The sequence below is a fragment of the Heterocephalus glaber genome, unplaced genomic scaffold (assembly GCF_053883595.1).
Source record: "Heterocephalus glaber isolate CG9 unplaced genomic scaffold, H.glaber_assembly_v1.0 deba00001454, whole genome shotgun sequence".
NCBI classification, from domain to species: domain Eukaryota; kingdom Metazoa; phylum Chordata; class Mammalia; order Rodentia; family Bathyergidae; genus Heterocephalus; species Heterocephalus glaber.
This window is the reverse complement of record NW_028258303.1, coordinates 11722622-11742330: the sequence shown is the minus strand read 5'-3', so window position 1 is coordinate 11742330 and position 19709 is coordinate 11722622. Positions and strand designations below refer to the sequence as shown.

At 36.7% G+C, this 19709-nt stretch overlaps 1 protein-coding gene and 1 pseudogene across 4 annotated transcripts in view; both read right to left on the bottom strand.

The window, feature by feature from the left end:
• LOC101721703 (broad substrate specificity ATP-binding cassette transporter ABCG2) overlaps nt 1–18962 on the bottom strand; it is an 83808-nt gene extending 64846 nt beyond the window's left edge. Inside the window, exon 1 of one of the 3 annotated variants that reach the window (XM_087215841.1) lies at nt 18805–18962. The gene's annotated coding sequence lies outside the window, so the exon portion shown is untranslated. Of the gene's footprint in view, nt 1–79; nt 637–18804 lie in introns of those variants that run through there. The other 2 variants (XM_004848051.4, XM_021261053.2) reach the window with 2 other exon arrangements.
• The window catches only part of LOC101699202 (broad substrate specificity ATP-binding cassette transporter ABCG2-like), a 66254-nt pseudogene continuing 51642 nt past the window's right edge, over nt 5098–19709 (bottom strand). The window contains exons 13-14 of the transcript XR_015452866.1: nt 18805–18962; nt 5098–5244 (exon numbers count right to left, since the gene is read on the bottom strand). The product of XR_015452866.1 is annotated as a broad substrate specificity ATP-binding cassette transporter ABCG2-like (transcript). The remainder of the gene's footprint in view (nt 5245–18804; nt 18963–19709) is intronic.

The window sequence follows — 19709 nt, the reverse complement described above, 5'->3', positions numbered from 1 at the left end:
TTCAGTCATCTCAGCTGAACAGTGTGCCATGTACTCCCACCCACCCTTCCTGCCACACACTCGGCCCAGATTTACTCACTAGGCTTAAGAGCAGCTCAAGTCTCAGGATGTGGTCGGTCAGAGGCAGAGCGTGAACAGTCCGGGATGCACAAGTTGAGATAAAGTCAACCAGCCCTTCCAAAAGCGCCCTCAAGGGGCAGCTTCCTCTCAAAAGTAACACCAAGCACCAGTGCGGCGCTATTATGATTTTTTTTTTTTTTCTTCAGATAAGGTCTTACTGAGGTGTCCAGGCTGGCTTCGATCATCTGGCCTCAAGCGATCCTCTTGCCTCCATTTCTCTAGTGTCTGGGACTTCAGGGATGAGTCACTGCTTTGGACTTTTCCAGGTCTCTGTCAATACTGAAGAATTTTCCCCAAATAGCCCTGCTCCTTTCCTGGGTGCCTCTTTCAAGTGTCTCTGTCTCAGTCGAGGTGTCCAGGACTCCCTCTTCGCTTCTTCGGTCTCCACCCTGCAGACACAGGACAGGACACCTCCCACAGCCTCCCAACGGCCCCAGCCACTCACTTGGCGGGGTGTGTGTGTGTGTGTGTGTGTGTGTGTGTGTGTGTGTGTGTGTGGTCCCGGGACATTCAATGGCTGCGGGAAGGGGTGGGGCAAGATGGGCGGGGTGTGCGGAATCAGGAAGGCTGTGCAAAGGCGGAGTCACGACACAGGGCTCAGCTTACAGGAGCAGAGATCTGGAGGCGGAGAGCTTCAGGTTATCTGGTTGTGGTCTGTAGTGAGTCCCCTGGGTGCCCGAGCCACCCACAGACTGACCAGGAGCCCCTGGGTGGAGCCCCTTTCACCGAGAAAAGACTGTCAGGAAGCACTCAGGGACAAATCCCAAACTCTTCCTGTTTTGTACAGACAGGCAAAATAAACAGAGACACAATGTGTGTGTGTGTGCGTGTGTGTGTGTGTGTGTGTGTGTGTGTGTGTATCCATGCGTGTATGAGGCTTCAGGAGGCAGGAGGCAGGATAAAACCCTAGAAGCTGGTGCAGATGACGGTAGGTCAAGTAAGATGGTTTAAACAGCACCGTAGAGAACTAAAGAATTCATTTGGTTATAAGATTCACAGGAGCTAAGCCCTATAAAATGAAGCAGAATAAAAAATAATGACTAGGACTTGATAATTCATAGACTGAGAGGTTAAATGTTTAGAGGTCACCAAACAAAACTTTGATACCCAAAAACATTTTTTGTTTAACTAAACTCTTCACTGAAGGGCAATAAAAATACAAAAAGTACAGGAAATCCAAGTAGCCAGCTTCACGTATATTTACCCATATATCTGCCACTCAGATTTTTTAAAAGAGCATTAACAGTATCCCAGAGGATTGCCTCAGGAGCTTCCATCATGCCCCTAGCTAGTCATCACTTATAAAGGTAGTATAATTATATTCTATCCTATTATAATCATTAGTTGTTTTATGTTTTTAGTTATTTGTATTTAATCATTGTTAGTACTTTAAGAAGTGCTGAGGATCTAAATTAGGGCCTTCCCAGTGGGTGAGCTCTACCACTGAGTAATGTCCCCAGCCTGTAAATATTTTAGTAACTTTATTTCATAAAGTCTTCTTGCTGATTCTTCAGTTTCTCTTCAAACGTTACTGAGCATCCCACCAAGGTCACTGCACATCTTTTCAATGATAAATCCTATGTGCTGCTTCATCTTCTCAGGTATTTGGTCCTGTGCCAATTGGCATTCCAAGGAATCAATTCTTTGTTTCATTGATCCTGTGTATTGTTATTTTAATATCTATATCAATAATACCAGCTCTGATCTTTATTATTTCCCTCTTTCTGTTGAGTTTAGTTTCAGTTTCTTGTTTTTCCAGAAACTTGAGATGCATCATCAGGTTATTTATTTGAGATCTCTGGTCTGTTTTTTTATGTGCACACTCAAAATTATAAACTTCACTCTCACCAATGCCTTTGCTGTATCCTAGAGATTCTTGTATGCTATATTTCCATTTTCACTTGATTCTAGGAATATTTATCATTTCCTAACTCATTTCTTCAATGATCCACTGAGCCTTCAAAAGTGAATTGTTCAATTTCCATATGTTTGTATAGTTTCTCTCACTGTTAATTGCTAGTTTTCATTCCATTATGATCTGATAAGATGCAATAAATTATTTCAGAGTTTTCTGTTTTTTAAAACTTGATTTATGTCCTAAAATATGATCTTTTTTGGGTAATATTCTATGAGCAGTTCATAAGAATGTGTATTGTGTAGTTGTTTGAAGGATTATTTTGTAGACATCTTTTAAATCCATTTCATCTATTAAAATACCTTAACTCTGATGTTTCTCTGTTGATTATTTGTGACAGTGGAGTATGGAAGTCACTCACTATTATTGTATTGGGGCCTGTATGTCCATTGATATTGACTAGTGTTTATGAAGTTTGGTGGACTCACACTTGGTGTGTAAATATTTACAATTTTTATATCTTCTTGTTCTATTGTTACATTTACCAAAATACAGTGACCTTCTTCATCTCAACTAATATCTTGAATTCAGTTTTGTCAGATAAGAGTAATCAATTGCTGCATGCTTTCACGTTCCATCTGCGTGGAATATTTTGCCTTCCTTTTGTTTTTGGTCTGTGTGTATCTTTGCTAGTAAGTTTTTTTTTTCCAAAGCAGCAAAGAGTTGGGTCTTATGTTTTAGTCCAATCTGTGAGTCTGGCTCCTAATTGGAAAATTAGGATCATTTCCATTCAGAGTTATTACTATGTATATACCAATTTGTCATTATCTTTCTCTAATGTTTATTTTTATTCCAAGTTCTCAATAGTTTGTAAACTCTTCTTCTGTGTGTAGAATTTCTTTATATATCTTTTGTGATTTTGACTTAGTGGCCTATTGCAGTATGCAACCATGGCTGCATACAGGATGAAAAGATTACTCAGAGACCATACTTATTTCAGTCCAAGAGCCCAGAGTAGCTTTTTATGCTCAGAAGTGAGCCTCAGAGAAACAGCAGCAGCCTGAGACCTTTGTAGCTATTTATTTATAACTCAAGGATATGAAAACAAAGAAGGAGAAGAAAACATTTCTGCAGGAGTTTTGGCCAAGGGACCGGAGGGAGCAGGATGGTTTGTTACATGTCATGTGCCCATTTAATCTAGGCAAGCTTATCAGAGGCCTTGGGAACACAACGGCCAAAGAAAACATATTCTGAAAATAACCCACTTTTAATTCTGCAGATCTGTCCTGCAGATTGGTTCTAAACTTAATCCATTCATTCCAGGAGTCCTGAAAAGAGTCCTTTCCTCTTTCACGTTCACTTCAAACTCCTTTGACCCCACAGTGGTCACATATTTATTTAGTTTATGCTTATTTTGGAAGGTTTTTATTTCTCCTTAAAATTTGAAGGATAGTTTTGCTGGATATAGTATTCTTGTTTGACAGTTACTTTGTTTTGATGCTTGATATACATCATTCTATTCCTTCCAGGCCTTTCGGCTTTCTATAGAGACATCTGAAGTTATTGTTATGGGCTTGCCTCATATTTGACCAGGTATTTCACCTTTTCTACTTTCAAAATTGTTTTCTTGCTTTGTACTTTTCACATTTTTAAGTGTTATATAACTGTGGAATTCTTTTCTGGCTGTGCCTTTTTGAAGTTTTAATTCCTCCTCTACCTGGATGTTTATTTATTTCCCAGAATGTGGGCAATTTCGTTATTATTTTATGAAATAGATTTTAGGGTATTTATCTGGACATCAGTGCCCTCCTCTATACCACAAGTAAAGAGTTTGATCTATAATTGTGTCCCACAGTTCTTGGATGTTTCACTCATAATTTCTGGGCATGTTTTCTCCCTTAATATCTGCATGTGATAGGCTTTCTATCTTATATTCAAAATCTCATATTCTGTCTTCTGGTTGGTCCTATGTTTTTGTGAAGGTTTTTACCTGACTTTACTGCTTTACATTTCTAAGAAAAGTTTAGTTCTTCAGAATCTTTTATCTCTTTGCTAAATTGCAACCACATAGACTATATTGTTTTCCTGAATTCATTCAGTGGTTTACTTGCACTTCTTTGAAATTATTAATCATTCTATTGATCAGTATTTTGAATTATTTGGCATTTCATCTATTTTAATATCTTTGCATTCAGTTAGTGAAGAATTATGGAAATTTGAGAGTCATGTTGCCTTGTTTTTTCATATTTCTTGTATTTTTATATTGGCATTAATGCTGTTGGGATGGGTATCTTTCCCAGTTATATTTGAGAGTGTCTTGGTTTCAGCCTTTCTTTTTAAGACTTCATCTGCAGAAGCATTCAGAGAACAAGAAACTAAGCTGCAGTAACATTGACAACACAAAGACAAACTGGATATTGACAAACTGTAAAGTCCAATTAAAAGCAACAACTATGGAACTATTAACAACAGAAAGAGAATCATCAGTAATAATATAGGCTCAAAGACAAATCAGACACCACATACAGTAAATATCTACTAAAAAGCAATGATTATACCACCATAAACAACAGAAATCAGCAAAAATGTCATAGAGTAAACTAAACAGCTAAAATTTCACAAAGGTTAACAGTAATAAGAATAAAAATGGACAAGTGTTGGAAGACATAAAGCAGAAGAAGGAAAATTTGAAATAGAATTAAAGGAAAAGAAGAGAAAAAGTGAAATAGAAATTCAATTAAAGAATTTTTAAAAGTAAAATGATTTAGATAAATAATAGAAAAAAATAAGTAAAAGAAAGGAAAAAAGAATTTAAGAAGACAGAAGAAGAGAAAAAAAACCCCAGAAAAAACAGTCCCTAAACTCCTCCATGTCCAGGTACTTGGATGAGGCCTGTAGTATTGTAGTCCACAAGACATGGGGAAGGGATAATGACCACAACAGAGGGCTGTTGTGTTTCCATACCAAGATTTTGCTGTGTGAATGCTCATTCGTGCCTCATCTTCCCTGGTGATACGGTCAGTCAATGGGGTGTTTTCTGTCTCAGGGCTATGTTCACTCCAAAGCCTTTTAGCGTTTGTTGGTGCCCTATGTACACACTAACAACTGCTTTGTCCAACGAGCTATGTCGCCTCTGGATTCATGATGTATCCCTCTTCCTCCGAATGCCTCTCTCTCTGTATATCCAGGGACATAGCAAACTTCCAGGCTAAGTCATATTTCCAATCACATTGGCAGATCAGGAAAACAACCAGACCAATGATATCTGTCTGGAAGTAGACAGCAAGGGAAATCAAGCAGTCTACTGAACTCCATCTCTGTGCTTTCAGACTAGCCTTCTCAGAAACAAGAGCTTGGCGTAGCTTGTCACCAGAGTGGAGGTACTGTGTCCTCCATAGCCTGAGACTGCTACTGCTTAGTCTTCCTAGTGAGTTTGTGGGTAGGCTTCACTTGTCTACAACTGCCCCTGATGGCCATTTCTGACATAGGTACTGTGGCAGGGTGACCTCAGATACCCTGAAGTACAGTTTTTCTGTGATTTCTGATCCCTGGAGTAGCTCAGTATTAAACAATAAACCCCTCCTTATGATGGCTCTTGATTATATCACTCCTACATATAGTGGATGCTGCAGAGGATTTCTTCTGCATAACTTGCCTGTCCTGTGGAAGGAATCATTTTCAGAATAAAATCCCACAATGTCTTTGCTGTTTACAATATCCATGGGCTTTTCCTGGGACTAGTGCTGCCAGCCTGTTGTTTATATCACTGGAGTTACTGGCCCTCTTTAGGCTTCCTTTGTGTTTTTAGAGACACTTTTCCCTTAGGATTTGCAGTTATTGGTCAAAACTTTCATTATTTTCTCTGTGTTGTCTTGTGTTTCTCCATGAGTTTTAGCTTTCCTGTCAATTCTCTCTTGATTCCAAGAGCTCATTTTCTCTTTTTCTTAGCTAAGTAGTTTTTCTAGGAATTGATTCTAGGTCCTGGAGGAGCTGTAATGTGCTGTCAGTTTCCATATATTTTGTTCTAACTTAGTTTATGTAAAATGGAAATTTGGGGATTAAGACAGGAGCTAAATAGTGAGAATTGTCTGTACATGGTATATATGTATGACTTTTACCTAAATTGATATTCTTCTCTCTTTTCTGGTCCTCATTTCAGATTTTCTGTTCGATGCAGAATCTTTGTCTTTCCTAATTGATTTCACTTAGAGTATGGACCACTTTCTGAGAGAGCTTTCTCCATGGGGACCTGAAAAGCCAGGGGAGGGGATGTAATGATTATGCTTCTATTGCATTTTACAGTGTGAAAATCTTCATATACATTTCTTAGTTGGTTCTCACAATGGCCTTAAATTCATGTTATTCTCATTTTCTAGATAGCAAAATTCAAGCTCATGAGAGTTAGTAACTGTTCAAGATCTCAAAAATAAAACCATGAACGTGGAGGCCAATATTCCAGATGAAGCACTGCTCACACTGACTCAAATAAACTGTCTCCAAATCCAGGATCTCTTTAGCTGCCACTGTCATGGACTCAAGTCCTGGCAACCAGAGCCTGGAAATCTGAGAATAAGGTGTCCATAGGGTTGTTTGTCCTGAGTCTTTTGCCATTGGCTCAAAGATAGCTGTATTCTCCCCATGTGTGTGTGTCTGTGCTCTCCTCTCCTCTTAAATGGACATTAGTCATGCAGTCAATGACTTAGTTTACCTTCACTGGTAACAGTATGATACCAAAAAAATGGAGAGTGGTATGAGACCACAAAAATGTGTAAAATGAACTAGAACAGGGGTCAACAAACTCTTCTTGTAAAGGGACAAGTTATAAATGTTTTCGGCTATTTGGGCCATACATCTGTATTAAAACAAACCTCTGTAGTGTGAAAGCCACTATACACTCTATGTATTCAGTTTTTGATTACTATTTTGTACTTCTTCCCTCTAATATCCTTTCTAGAGTTCCATCATTCATGGCCAGTACACCAGCTGCTTGTCTGGCCCAGTGATCTACAATTTCCTAGGGATCAGAACCTTTAGTTGTTGTGCCCTTAATGGGATGCAGTGTAACTCACAGTATCCTGTATGAGTTAACGGAAATGATAACAACGCCAATATTTTTGGTTAGCCCCACTGGGATATGTAAAATAATAACAATGCTGCCAGTGAGTGTGCATATATTCAGTCTTCAGATAACCAAACATTTACTATATAACACTGTATCTCTGGGTAAATATATTTTATGACTTTTTTTAAAGCTGTCTAAATGCATCTTTACAGAACAATCCATACCAGCATGAAATAAATCAATGAAAACATTTTTATTTATTGAGAGACCACTTGATCATGACATATGATTTATTTAACGTGCTGCTGAATTCTGTCAGTGAGGATCTAATTGAGGATTTTTGCATTTATGTTTATCAAGGATATTAATCTGTAGTTTTCCATTTTTTTGAGTCAATATGCTTTTTAGTATTAGGGCAATGCTATTATCATAGAAGGAATTTGGGAGAAAAATACTCCCTTTCTATTACTTGGAATAATTAGGGGAGCATTAGTGCTTGATCATTTCTAAAGGTCTGGTATTATTCAGCCATAAATCCATCTGGCCCTATGCTTTTCCTAAATGAAACTGTTTTAATTACTACTTCAAGCTCCTTGCTTGTTATTGATATGCTTAGAGTTTGTCTCTCTTCCTAGCTCAATTTGAGTAGCTCATATTTGTCTAGAAATATACTCATTTCTTCCAGATTCTCCAAATTGTGGGAGTATAATTTTTTAATTTGAATTTTATTGGTACATTTTAGATATACATAATGATCGCATTCATCATAGGGAATTTGTACCTGTACATGATATATCTTTTTTTTCCCCATTAACTTTATTGGTACATTTTAGGTATAAAATACAGTTACATTCATCATGAGGATCTTGTACCATTACGTGAGTCTCTTGGTTCTTATTTTTTCCCCTTTCCTTGCCCTCCTTTCACCCCCTCCACTCTTCTCTATTTGCAAAGACCTTGTTTCCATTTTTTTCCTCTTCTAATATTATTTCCTTTCCCTTTTTTCCTTCCCCTCCCCTCCCAATTCCCCTGCTCTTTTAGACCTTTTCTTCCTGTTACACAATATCAGTTATACATTTTTAAAATTACAATATTAAGATCTAGGAGACATTACCACAGATTTTACAGAATATAAAAGGATATAGAAAGCATATTACAAAAATCTTTTTTGAAATAAATTTGACAACTTCTAAGAAGTAATTTAGAAGACAAATTAATGAAACTAACTCTGGAGGAAATATAAAATTTGAATAGCACCTATTAAAGAAAGTACATTCCTAGCTTGAAAACCTACCTATATGACAACAGCAGGCTCATAAACATTTTAACTGATAAATTATATCAAACAATTAAAGCAGAAAAAAGAAGGAACACATCTCCCCTCATTTTAGGAACTCAACATTGTGCTAATCCTAAAACTGGATAAAGATAATAGAAGAAAAAAGTATGAACATAGATAGAAATTTAACAAAACAAACTATTAGAAGTCAGATCTGGCAGTATGTAGAAAGTGGTTTTATTATAGGGATGGCAGTGTTGGTTCAGCATTGGAAGATCCGCCCCCAAAAGTCATCGTTTTAACAGAGGAAAGGAAAAAGCCATATGATCCTGTCACTAGTTGGAGAAAAAGTATTGGACTAAATTCTACAGCTGTTCATGGTAAAAGCTATCGGGAGACTAGAAGTAGAACAGAAACTTCTCAACAAATTAAAGACATGTACTCCATACTTCCACTGAGATCGCCTTGTATGAATGGAGAAGATACAATGCTTTCTCCTTAAGGTAGGGAACAAGGGCAGATATGCTTACTCTTTATCTGTCCATTAAACTTTGAAACCTAGTCCCCACCAAAATAGTCTGGCAATAAAATGACACAACTAGGATAGGATTGGCATGGCAGAAGCAAAATCTTTATATGTAGATGAAATGATCATCTACAGAGAAAATACTAAGAAATCTCTAGGAGCCCCTAGAACTTGTATTTGAATTTAGCAGGATTAGAAAACACAAAGTATATATAAAAATTCAGGTCTGTGTATACTTGCTATAAATGAAGAACTGGATATTGAAATTTAAAAGTTATGTACATGATATATCTTGATTCCTCTAATTTTTTCATTCTCCTCCCCCTCCCTTCAACCTCTCTTCCCCTCCCTATTTAGAAAAGCCCCATTTTTCTTTTTCCTTCCTTCCTTTCTCCCTTCCCCCTCTCTAGTTCCCCCTTCCTTTTAAAGAATTACTTATTTCACATTGTGTATTATACATTTTGGTCCCAATTTACACTTTCAGTTTCTGAGAGACAATGCAATATTCATACCAGAGAAACAATGCAATGTTTACATGTGTGTCCAATTTATTTCACTTAAGACTATAGCTTCAAAGTGCAACCATTTAGCTATAAATGTCTCAAGTTTAGCCTTCTTTATGGCTGAGTAATATTGTGTAGAAAAATCACATATTATTTCTTTCTCTTGTCTAACTGCTCTGGCTAATGTTTCCAAAACTATATTAAATGTGTGGTGACAATTGACATCCTTATCTTCTTTCTGATTTTAGAATGAAAGCTTTCAGTTTTTGTCCATTTATTATTATGTTGGCTGCTGGTTTGTCTGAGATGGTTTTTATCAGATTGAGATAAAGACCATCCATTCTAATTTGCTGTAGAGTTTTTATTATGAATGGGTGGACTTTGTCAAATGTTTTCTCTGCATTTGTTGAGATGATTATTTGATTTCTGTCTTTGGTTCTGTTGATATGGTGTATTACATTTATTGATTTGTGCATATTGACCCATCCTTGCATCCCTGGGATGAATCCTACTTGATCATTGTGTATAATCATTTTGAAAATTTGCAGCATTCTCTTTTTCAGTTATTTTATTTAGGATTTTTGCATCTATTTTTCTCAGGGAGATTGGCCTTTAGTTCTCTTTTTGATTGGGTCCTTCTCTGGGTTTGGAATCAGAGTAATAACTTACTTCCAGGAATGATTTGGGGAGTATTTCTTCTCTTTCTATTTCATTAAAGAGTTTGAGAAGTAGCAGCATTAGCTCTTCTCTAAATTTTGTGTAGAATTCAGCAGTGAAACCATCAAGACCTGGACTTTTCTTTGTTGGTAAGTTTTTATTTACATTTTCATTTTCAGTAACTGATATAGGGTTATTCAGAATTTTAATATCTTGTTACAGCTTTGGTAAGTCATATGTATCTAGGAATCTGTCCATTTCTTCTGTGTTTTCAATCTTATTAGCGTATAGGTTCCCAAAGTAGGTATGGATGATCTGAATTTCTATAGGATCTGTTGTGATTTCATTGTTTTCATTTCTAATTGCTTGAATTTGAGTTTTTTCTTTCCTTTTTTTGATAAGGTTGCCTAAGGGTTTATCAATTTTATTTAATCTTTCAAAGAACCAATTCTTCATTTCATTGATTCTTTGTATTGTTTTCTTAGTCTCAATTGCATTAATTTCTGCTCTGATCCTTATAATTTCCTCTGTCATATGAGCTTTGGGCATGACTTGTTCTTCTTTTTCTAGAAACTTGAGGTACAACATTAGGTTATTTATTTGGGCTTGTTCTGTTTTCCTGAGGTGAAAATTCACTGTTATAAATTTCTCTCTTAGGGCTGCTTTCATAGCATCCCATAAGTTGCAGTATGTTGTACCAGTATTATCATTTAATTATAGACACTGTTTAATTTCATCTGTGTGTTATTTAATTTTCATGTGTTTATGGGGGTTTTGTGGTTTCTTTTGCCATTACTTCTAATTTCATTGCATTAGTCAGATAATATGCATTGGATAATTTTAATTCCTTTGCATTTTCCTAAGGGCTAGTATGTGGTCTATTTTGGAGAACATCCCATATGCAGCTGATGAGAAAGTGTATGCTGAAAGTTTTGGGGTGGAACAGTCTGTAGACATCCACTGAGTCCATTTGTTCACAAATCGGGTTCAGTTCTGATATTTTTTTGTCTAGCTGTTCTATGTATTTGTAATAGTGGGGTATTATGGTCCCCTGTTACAATTGTGTTAGTGCTTATTAGATTTTTCATATACGTTAATATTTGTTTTATATAATTGAGTGCACCAATATTTGGTGTATATAAATTTATATTTGTTATCTTCTCGAAGTATTCCTTTAACAAGTATGTGGTGACCTTCTTTGTCTCTTTTGATCAGTCTTGGCTTGAAGTTCACACTGTCTGCAGATAGAATAGTTATCCCTGCTTTTTTCTGTGTTCCTGTCACACAGAACATTGTTTTCCATCCTTTGACTTTCAATCTATGAATTTCTTTTTGGGTTAAATGTGTTTCTAGTATGCAGCATATTGTTGGATCTTGTTTTTTGATCCATTCTGCTAGTCTGTTTATTTGCTTGGTGAATTGAGACAACTTACACTGATGGTTATAGCTGACATGTATTGGGTTATCCTTGTCATATTGTTTTTCTGCTGTAGGTTCCTTGTCTTTCCCCGCTGTTTAATTGTTTGCCCTGCCTGGTGGCTTCCTTCTATGGTGTTCTTGGAATTGTGATTTTCATTAAAAAAAAGATTAAAAAAAGAAAGAGATTTCTAAAATGCCGCTTAGAACATTTTGTAGAGCTGGTTTGTTGGCTGTGAATTTCTTCAGTTGTTCTTTGCCATGGAAATATTTTATTTCTACGCTTATTTTGAAAGATAGTTTTGCAGTGTATATTAATCTGGGCTGGGGCTTGTTTTCTTTTAGGGCTTGAAATACTTCACTCCAGGATTTCCTTGCCTTTAGGGTTTGTGTTGAGAAGTCTGCTGTGATTCTGATGGGATTTCCTTTACAGGTGATTTGTTTCTTTTCTCTAACAGCTTTTGGTATTCTGTTCTTGAACTGAATTTCTATAATCTTGAGTATTATTTGCCTTGGCTAGGATTTATTTTGGTTATGGCTATATGGAGTTCTATATGTCTCATTTATTTGAATGCCAAATTCTTTTTTCAAGTTTGGGAAGTTTTCTGCCATTATTTCTTTGAACAGCTTTTGCATGGCGTTTGCAATATTTCTGCATTCTCATTGACTCTAGTTCACCTTATATTATTTTTCTTTGCTTCATCTTCCCATTTGTTGGGTTGATTTTTCATGGTCTCTTGATTTTTAAGAAATTTTTCTTTTCATGGTTGGTAACCACAGTTTTGTCTTCTAGGTCTGAAATTGTATCCTTACCTTGGTTCAAATGCTTGCGAATACTTTCTATGGAATTTTTAACCTCCCGGATATGTTTAAATCTGTTTTATGGATTCCATTTCTTTCTGTGTTGGTTTCCATCACTTTCCTGAGCCTCTCTACTTTTTTACCTGTGTCTATTCTAGCTTTGTTGAACATGGACCCTGTGGCTTTCTCAGTTCCAGGCTGCTGATTAATTTCATACACTGGTTGTCGGGGGCGGGGGGCACCCTTGTCCCTTGGCTGGCTAAGGTTGCTTGCTCAGGGCAGGAGTGTCTGTTCCCTTCCCACCCCAGGCCAAAGCACTTGTCCACCCTGTGCCTCTGATCGCAGAGCAGAGAGATGCCTCTAGTCCTTAGTGGCTAGGACTAATCTGGGTAGTTCCAGCCCCCACTTCTCAGCAGCATTTCTCTTAAATCTGCTGTCCAGCTGCCTGCAGTCCTCTGTGAGGGAGCTCTTCCCTCTTCCATTCAGGAGTGTTGGCCCTGAAGTAGCTGTGGAACTATTTGGAGTGCAAGCCCCAAGCTTTTTGAAAGAAGATCGTGACTGCATCCACTCTGCTCCACCTGACTAGGGACTCCATTCCCTTTTACTCACCAATTGACACTGGGAAGGGCCACTTGGGAAGCGGTACCTTGTGTTCTCACTGCTGTCTCCAATTACATAAAGTTCTTTTGATCCAAGTCCAGTCTCCGTTTTCCACCATACAGCAAAACTGTTCTCACTGCCTACCCTCTGCAGTGTGGCTACACTGTACTGTGTGCTCTGTCTGCAGCAGTGAACTATTTCTTCTACAATAAGGAATCCTATTTTCTTCTCTGTCCATTCCCTTGTGGTTCCATGTGCCCTTCACTCACTCAGTTTCCTCTCCAGGTTGTTGTTTTCCAGACTCTGGGCACTTTGCCTTGGAGAAACTGTATTGCTGGTATTCACCACTCCACCTTCTTCGATTTCTTGACTGTGTGCTCTGGATAACGTTTCAATTACTATATTGGACAGGAGTGGTGATAGTGGACATCTGTGTTTTGCTCCTGATTATTATTCAGTTTTTCCCCATTTAATGTAATGTTGGCAGTAGGTTGGTCATAAATGGCTTTTACCCAGTTGAGATAAGGTTCTTCTATTACTATTTTCTTTCAGGTTTTAATAATGAATGGATGTTGGATTTTGTCAAAGCCTTTTTCTCTGTCAATTGAGATACAAAATCTGGATTTTGACCTTGCTTTTGTTTATATGATGTATTCCATTACTGAATTGCTTTTGTTGAGCTAATTTCACAGCCCTAGGATGAATCCTACTTGGTCATGAACATATGATCTTTCTGATAATTTGTTGCACTCTATTTGCCAATATCTTGTTGTGGATTGTTGTGCCTATGTTCATTAAAGAGACTGGCCTATAGTTCTCTTTTTTTGATTGGGTCCTTGTCTGGTTTTGGAATCAGGGTAATGCTAGCTTCCAAGAATGCCTTTTGAATACTGCTTCCTTTTAGATTTCATTAAACAGTTTGAGGAGTATTGGCATTAGATCTTCTCTAAAGTCTTGAAGAATTTAACAATGAATCCATCTGGACCTGGGCTTTTTTGGTGAGTAGTTTTCTTATTACTTCTTCAATTTTATTGCCTAATACTGGATTACTCAAGATTTTTATATCTTTTTTGTTTAGTTTTAGTAGTTCATATTTATGCAGGAATCTATCCATTTCTATTTAATTCTCCATTTTCATCAAAGTTCACAAGGTAGCTGCAACTACTAATAATCTTCTAGATATCAGCACTGTTTGTTGTAATTTCACATTTTTCTTTTCTAATTGCATTGATTTGGGTCTTTACTTTTTTTGCGGGGGGAGGAGGGATAAGATTAGCTAGGAGTTTATCTCTTTTGTTTATTCTTTCAGAGAACCAGCTCTTTAATTCATTGATTGTATCATTTTTGATAGTCTTAATTTCATGAATTTCTGCTCTGATATTTATAATTCCCATCCTTGTATTACTTTGGGATTCAGATTGTTCTCAGCTTTCTCAGGCCTTGTGGTACAACATTTAGCTATTTATTAGGACTTCCTATGTTTTTCAAATAATGGCATTCTCAGGTATAAACTTCCCTTTTAGGACTGCTTTCATTGTATCCTATACATTCTGTATATTGTTCTGGCACTGTCTGTTGATTATATGAACTAATTTCTTCCTTGATTTCTCCTGTGACCTATTGATTATTTCAGAGTATTGTTTAGTTTCCATGCATTTGTTTAATTACTGTGGTTTCTTTTGCAAGTGATTTATAGTTTCATTGCAGTATTATTTGATAATATGTATGGGGTACTTGCAATTCTTTTGCATTTACTTTAGCTTGCTTTACAAGCTAGCATGTGGTCTGTTTTAAAGAAAGTCCCACATGCTGCTGAGAAGAATTCTTATTTTGTGGTCGTTGGGTGCAATAGTATGTAGATATCTATCAACTCCATTTGTTTGATGGTTTAGTTCAAGACTGGTATTTCTTTGTTGATTTTCTGTCCAGTTGATCTGTCTATTTGTGACAGTGGAGTATTGAGGTTCTCCAGTATAACTGTGTTGTGGTTATCTGATATTTTTATGTCCAGTAATGTACACCAAGGTTTGGTGCACATGTTTATAATTATTATCTTTTCCTGTTGCATTGTTTCATTAACCAATATGTAGTGTCTGTCTTTGTCTCTTCTGATCAATTTTGACTTAAAATCTACTTTCTCTGAAATTAGCATAGCTAGTTCTGCTTTTTCCTGAGTTCTTGCATGGAATATTTTCCCATCCCTTGGTTTTTAATCTGTGAATTTCTTTTTGAATTAAATGTGTTTCTTTTACATAGCATATAACTGAATTTTGTTTCTTCATCCATTCTGCCAATCTGTGACTTTTCATTCTGGAACTGAGACCATTCACATTGAGAGTTCTGACTGAAAGGTAATGACTTATCCCTGTCATTGTTTTATTTTCTTTTTGGTGATTTCCTTTATTTCTCCTTTCTGTTTCACAGCTCACCCTGCCTGGCATACTTGTTTATTAGATTTTTGGGGGCACTGTTGGTTTCATTTTCTCTTTCTAGAATACTCTGGAGATTTTTGAAGTGCTGCCTTGGTGGTGAATTTCATGATGTGCTCTTTGTCAAGGAAATACCTTACTGTCCCATGGATTTTGAAGAAAAGTTTTGCAGGACATATAAGTCTAATTTGGAAATACTTATCTTTTAGGGTTTGAAACACTTTACTCCAAGATCTCCTGGCCTTTAAGATTTGTGTTGAGGAGTCTGCTGTAATTCTAATGGGTATACCTTTATAAGTGACTGTTGCTTTTTGCTAACATATTTTAAGATTCTGTCCCATGTTGGACTTCTGATATTGTTTATAATGTCATATAGACATGTTCTCTTTTGTTTATGACTACTTAGGGTTCTATATGCTTCATTTATCTGTTTAATTCTTTCCATATAATTGAGAAGTTTTATTTCTATAAACAAGTTTTTTAGGCCATTTGTATTATCTTTTGATTTTTCACTTATTCCAATTAATCTTAGTCTGTATCAGATTGATCTTCTTTATAGCAGTTGGTGGATCCATTTTTTGTTTTCTTGTTTTAAGGAAGTGATGTTGAACATATTAGAGCTTTCAGTGATGCAAACAGCCCACTGTGGCATGTGTTCCATAGGTTCATCACCACTGTTTTAAGGCATCTCAAGTAATTGGTCTTTGAAAGCATTCCTGTCTTCTAACTGTGATATTTTTATTTTCTCATTGGTCACCTCTGTTGCCCATACTTTTGATATAATTTCTAATCTCCCATAATTCTGTTTGGAACCTTTTCATGGACTGTAATTCTGTGTTAAACTGTTCATTAAGGTCTTGTATCATTCTGTTTAGCTTAGATAATTTTTTACCAGTGTCTTGTTTCCTTTATCATTTCATTTAATACTTGCACTATTAGTTTAGTTATATCCTCTGTGATCTTGCTGAGCACCTCACTGATCTGTTTTTAAATTTCCTATTATCCTTCCAAATAATTTAGAGTCTGTGGCTCTTGCTTTCCTCCCCCTTGATACCTCCAGGATCAGCTTTGGGGTAACTGGGAATTTTGGGAGGCAGTTTGTTGCTTTGTCTCCTAATGTATCTGTTATTTTTTTGATTGCCTTGTTTTGTTTAATGCTTAGGTTTGCAGGCACTTATAGTAGAAAGACTTCATTGCTAATATGGAGATCTCTTAAGTCTGCTTTTCAGTGATTCACTCTGGGTGTGGCTAACTATAGTCCTTTGCCTCTGTCTCAAAATCTGTCCTCCTCTGTAAATCTGGATGGAGATAATATAGTGCAAGTGGCCCAACACCCATTTTCTGAGACTGGATTGTGTACTGTTAACGTTACAAAGGTAACTGAATTGTTGGCATACAGAGAAAACCCATTAATAACAACAACTATGTGACCCTGGCAATATCAAGTAAATCAACAACGGTAATATCATCTAAGACAAATTGGATATTGATATGCCTGCCATAAGAACCAATAATGTACTACCCTTAACCACAGAAAATAAATCCACAGTTATAGTACAAACTCTGTAACAACCCAGATATTGATATACAACAAATATGCACTAAATGCAAATATATCTCCACTAATGATAGAAAGGAATTCAATAGGTATAATATACAGTTAATTATCTAAACATTAATAAAATTTAATGCTTATACTATTAAAGATGTAGGGGGATATGGATGGGAAAGGAAAACTTTGAAAAATTAAACAAAAGGAGATGAGAAAGATAAGACAGTAGTGAGACAAAGGATCCTATTGAGAAGTAGAAGGATACAGAATTAAAGGTAACCAAAAAATGAGGAATAGAAGATAAAAGCAAAAAAGGAGAAGGGAAGGAGAAGGAAAAAGAAATAATATGGAGGATAAGATCAGAAAAAAATTAATGAAAAAAAAAGAAAGGAAAGAGAAAAAACAAAGAAAGAAGGAAAACAATAAGGAACAAAGACAAAGGAAAATTCCCCAGAACCTAATAAACCAGTGAAGAAGAGAGAGGAAATAAAAAAGTTCATATCTGTACTTTTGTATGAATGAGTGGTTTTCTTTCTGGATCTGCAGTTTTGGAGTTCAGCAATTCATCATTTTTACCAGTTTGTGAGGTGCCCCCCTCCTCCATTCCAGAAGCCCCTCTGATAACTCCAGGCTATGGCAAAATCCAAGGTGAGATGTGTCCTCCCTCACTCTGTTAAACAAATAAGGCAATCAAACCCCAGAGTCATGCTGGATGCTGGCAGTAGCGCTAGGACTCAAGTACACAATGCTGGCACTTTTAGATCTGGTGCAACTCAAGCCATCCCTAGCCTCCCAACTTAGTGGTGGTGGTGATGGTGGAGGGGGCTCATATCCTTCCTGGTCCAAACACAAACTCCTCAGGAGGTCTCTTTCCAGCCTACTTCCTGTCCAGTGCTGTCTCATCTGGCTGTCTCTCATCTAGTCACTGTAAGAAGGTAACCCTGAAGTGAAGCTATCCCTCCGTTGTTCTAAGTCCCAGATTCAAATAATCAATCCTTTCCCAGAATGGCACTTGATCAAGCATTCCCCAGCAATACAGCAGTGTGTGCCTGTGCTAGGATACCCATCCAGATTTTGCCTGCTGTATGGAGGGAGTACCCACAGAGTAAAATCCCATGCTGCACCTGCAGAACTCAACAATCACAGATATCCACTGGAGCCAAAGTCACCACCCGTCTTTCACTGCTGTTTCCCTACAGCTCCCAGTACTCACTTTACTGCTACAGAGCCAGACTCCCTTCCTCACAAGCCATGATCTGGGAGCTGGGGAGAGAGTATACTGTTTTGTTTCCTTCCCAGTGCTGTGGTCCATTTCTCAAACTCCTCTATAGCATTTAATTTTTCTAATCATTCCTTCCCAATTCTTTGTGATCTATTTTTCTAATTCCCTTTTCTTCTTCCCCAAGTGGTTATTTTCCAGAGTCTGGATTCTGGATCATAGAGAGGCTGAATTTTGCTGCCAATTACACTCTGCCACCCCGATCCATCTCAATTATTAGTTTTTAAAATTCTTTGTCTGGAATTTCACCTACTTCCTACTATGGGATTAGTTTTTCCAGAGCTATCTATATTTTGAGACATCTTGTTGCCTTTTTTTCACATTTTAGTTCTATTGCCGTGTTAAGGTTTAGACTTCAGTTCATAAAAGGCAAGCCGATAACCAGGCATTTTTGCAAAGGAATCTGCCAATCATAATTCTTCTGTTTATTTTGTTTCTAGTTTATGTAGATTGCATATGTCACAAGACTTGTCATTTTAAAAGCTCATCGGTAAAGATGTGATAACTAAATTACAGTAACTACATTAAAACAGCAAGAAAAAAGGCAGTATACAAGCATCGAAGATAGCTGTTACCTTCCCTAATATACTCCATTTCAACAAATGGCTTCCTAAGCATCAGATTATCATGAACAAAATCCTCAAAGGAAGATTTACAGGATGGCGAATGTGCAGGAAGAAACAATGGAAACATTTCCCTCCCAGAGATGCGTAGTTTTTACTCACCAGCATAAACTAAAAGTAATTGCTGAGGAGAAATATTACTATGGACGGCAGCACACTCTGACCTACTGCCATGGCCAATGCCACAGAATCTGCTGAAGAAGATACCATCAAAAGGGTAAACATCATAATGAAGAAAGCCTCCACTGCTGGTTTCAATCCTTAGAAAGAAAAGAAGGGATTAGTCCTGCTGCCTACAATGCTAGGTATTTGTGATGGTTTATTGTTCAAATAATATTACAACATTCTGAGAAACTAATATCAAAATGAAAAAAGAAATCCACTAACCAGGTATGCTAGGTGACTAGTTTTCATTGTCATGTCCATGTAAATGCAGAAAGTTATCACAGAGTTTTCTTTTTACATTTACTACAAAGGCACTCTACCATACAGCACCTGTGATCTAATGCATGTACTTATGAAATTTCTAAGTTCCCAAAATGGAGAGTTATAGATAACCCAACTGATCAGAATTCCATTGTCTTTTCTCACAGGAAATTCACTAATGACACTTTCACTTAAACAGACATTTCCACAGTACTTATTATTTGCTATAACTGCATCAGTGATGAAACTAAGATCAGAATAACATGATCTCAGGGTAGTTTTAATATCTTCAAAAAGGAGGGCATCTCTATAATTATAAAATATCTATATATACTATATAAATAGATAGATGTATAGACAGAGATATTACACTTATTAACTACCTATCTCTACTTTATTTTTATTTAACCTGCATGTTGAGGGATACAGAAAAAAATCAAATAGTTATGCGATAAATATCTGAACTCTTCTATGATAGTCTAAATAATTTTATGAATTTTTTTCACATTTGTATATGACACACTGTAAATGTGCCTCAATGAAATATAATTGTATAAGTAGTTCTAAAATTTCAATTGAAA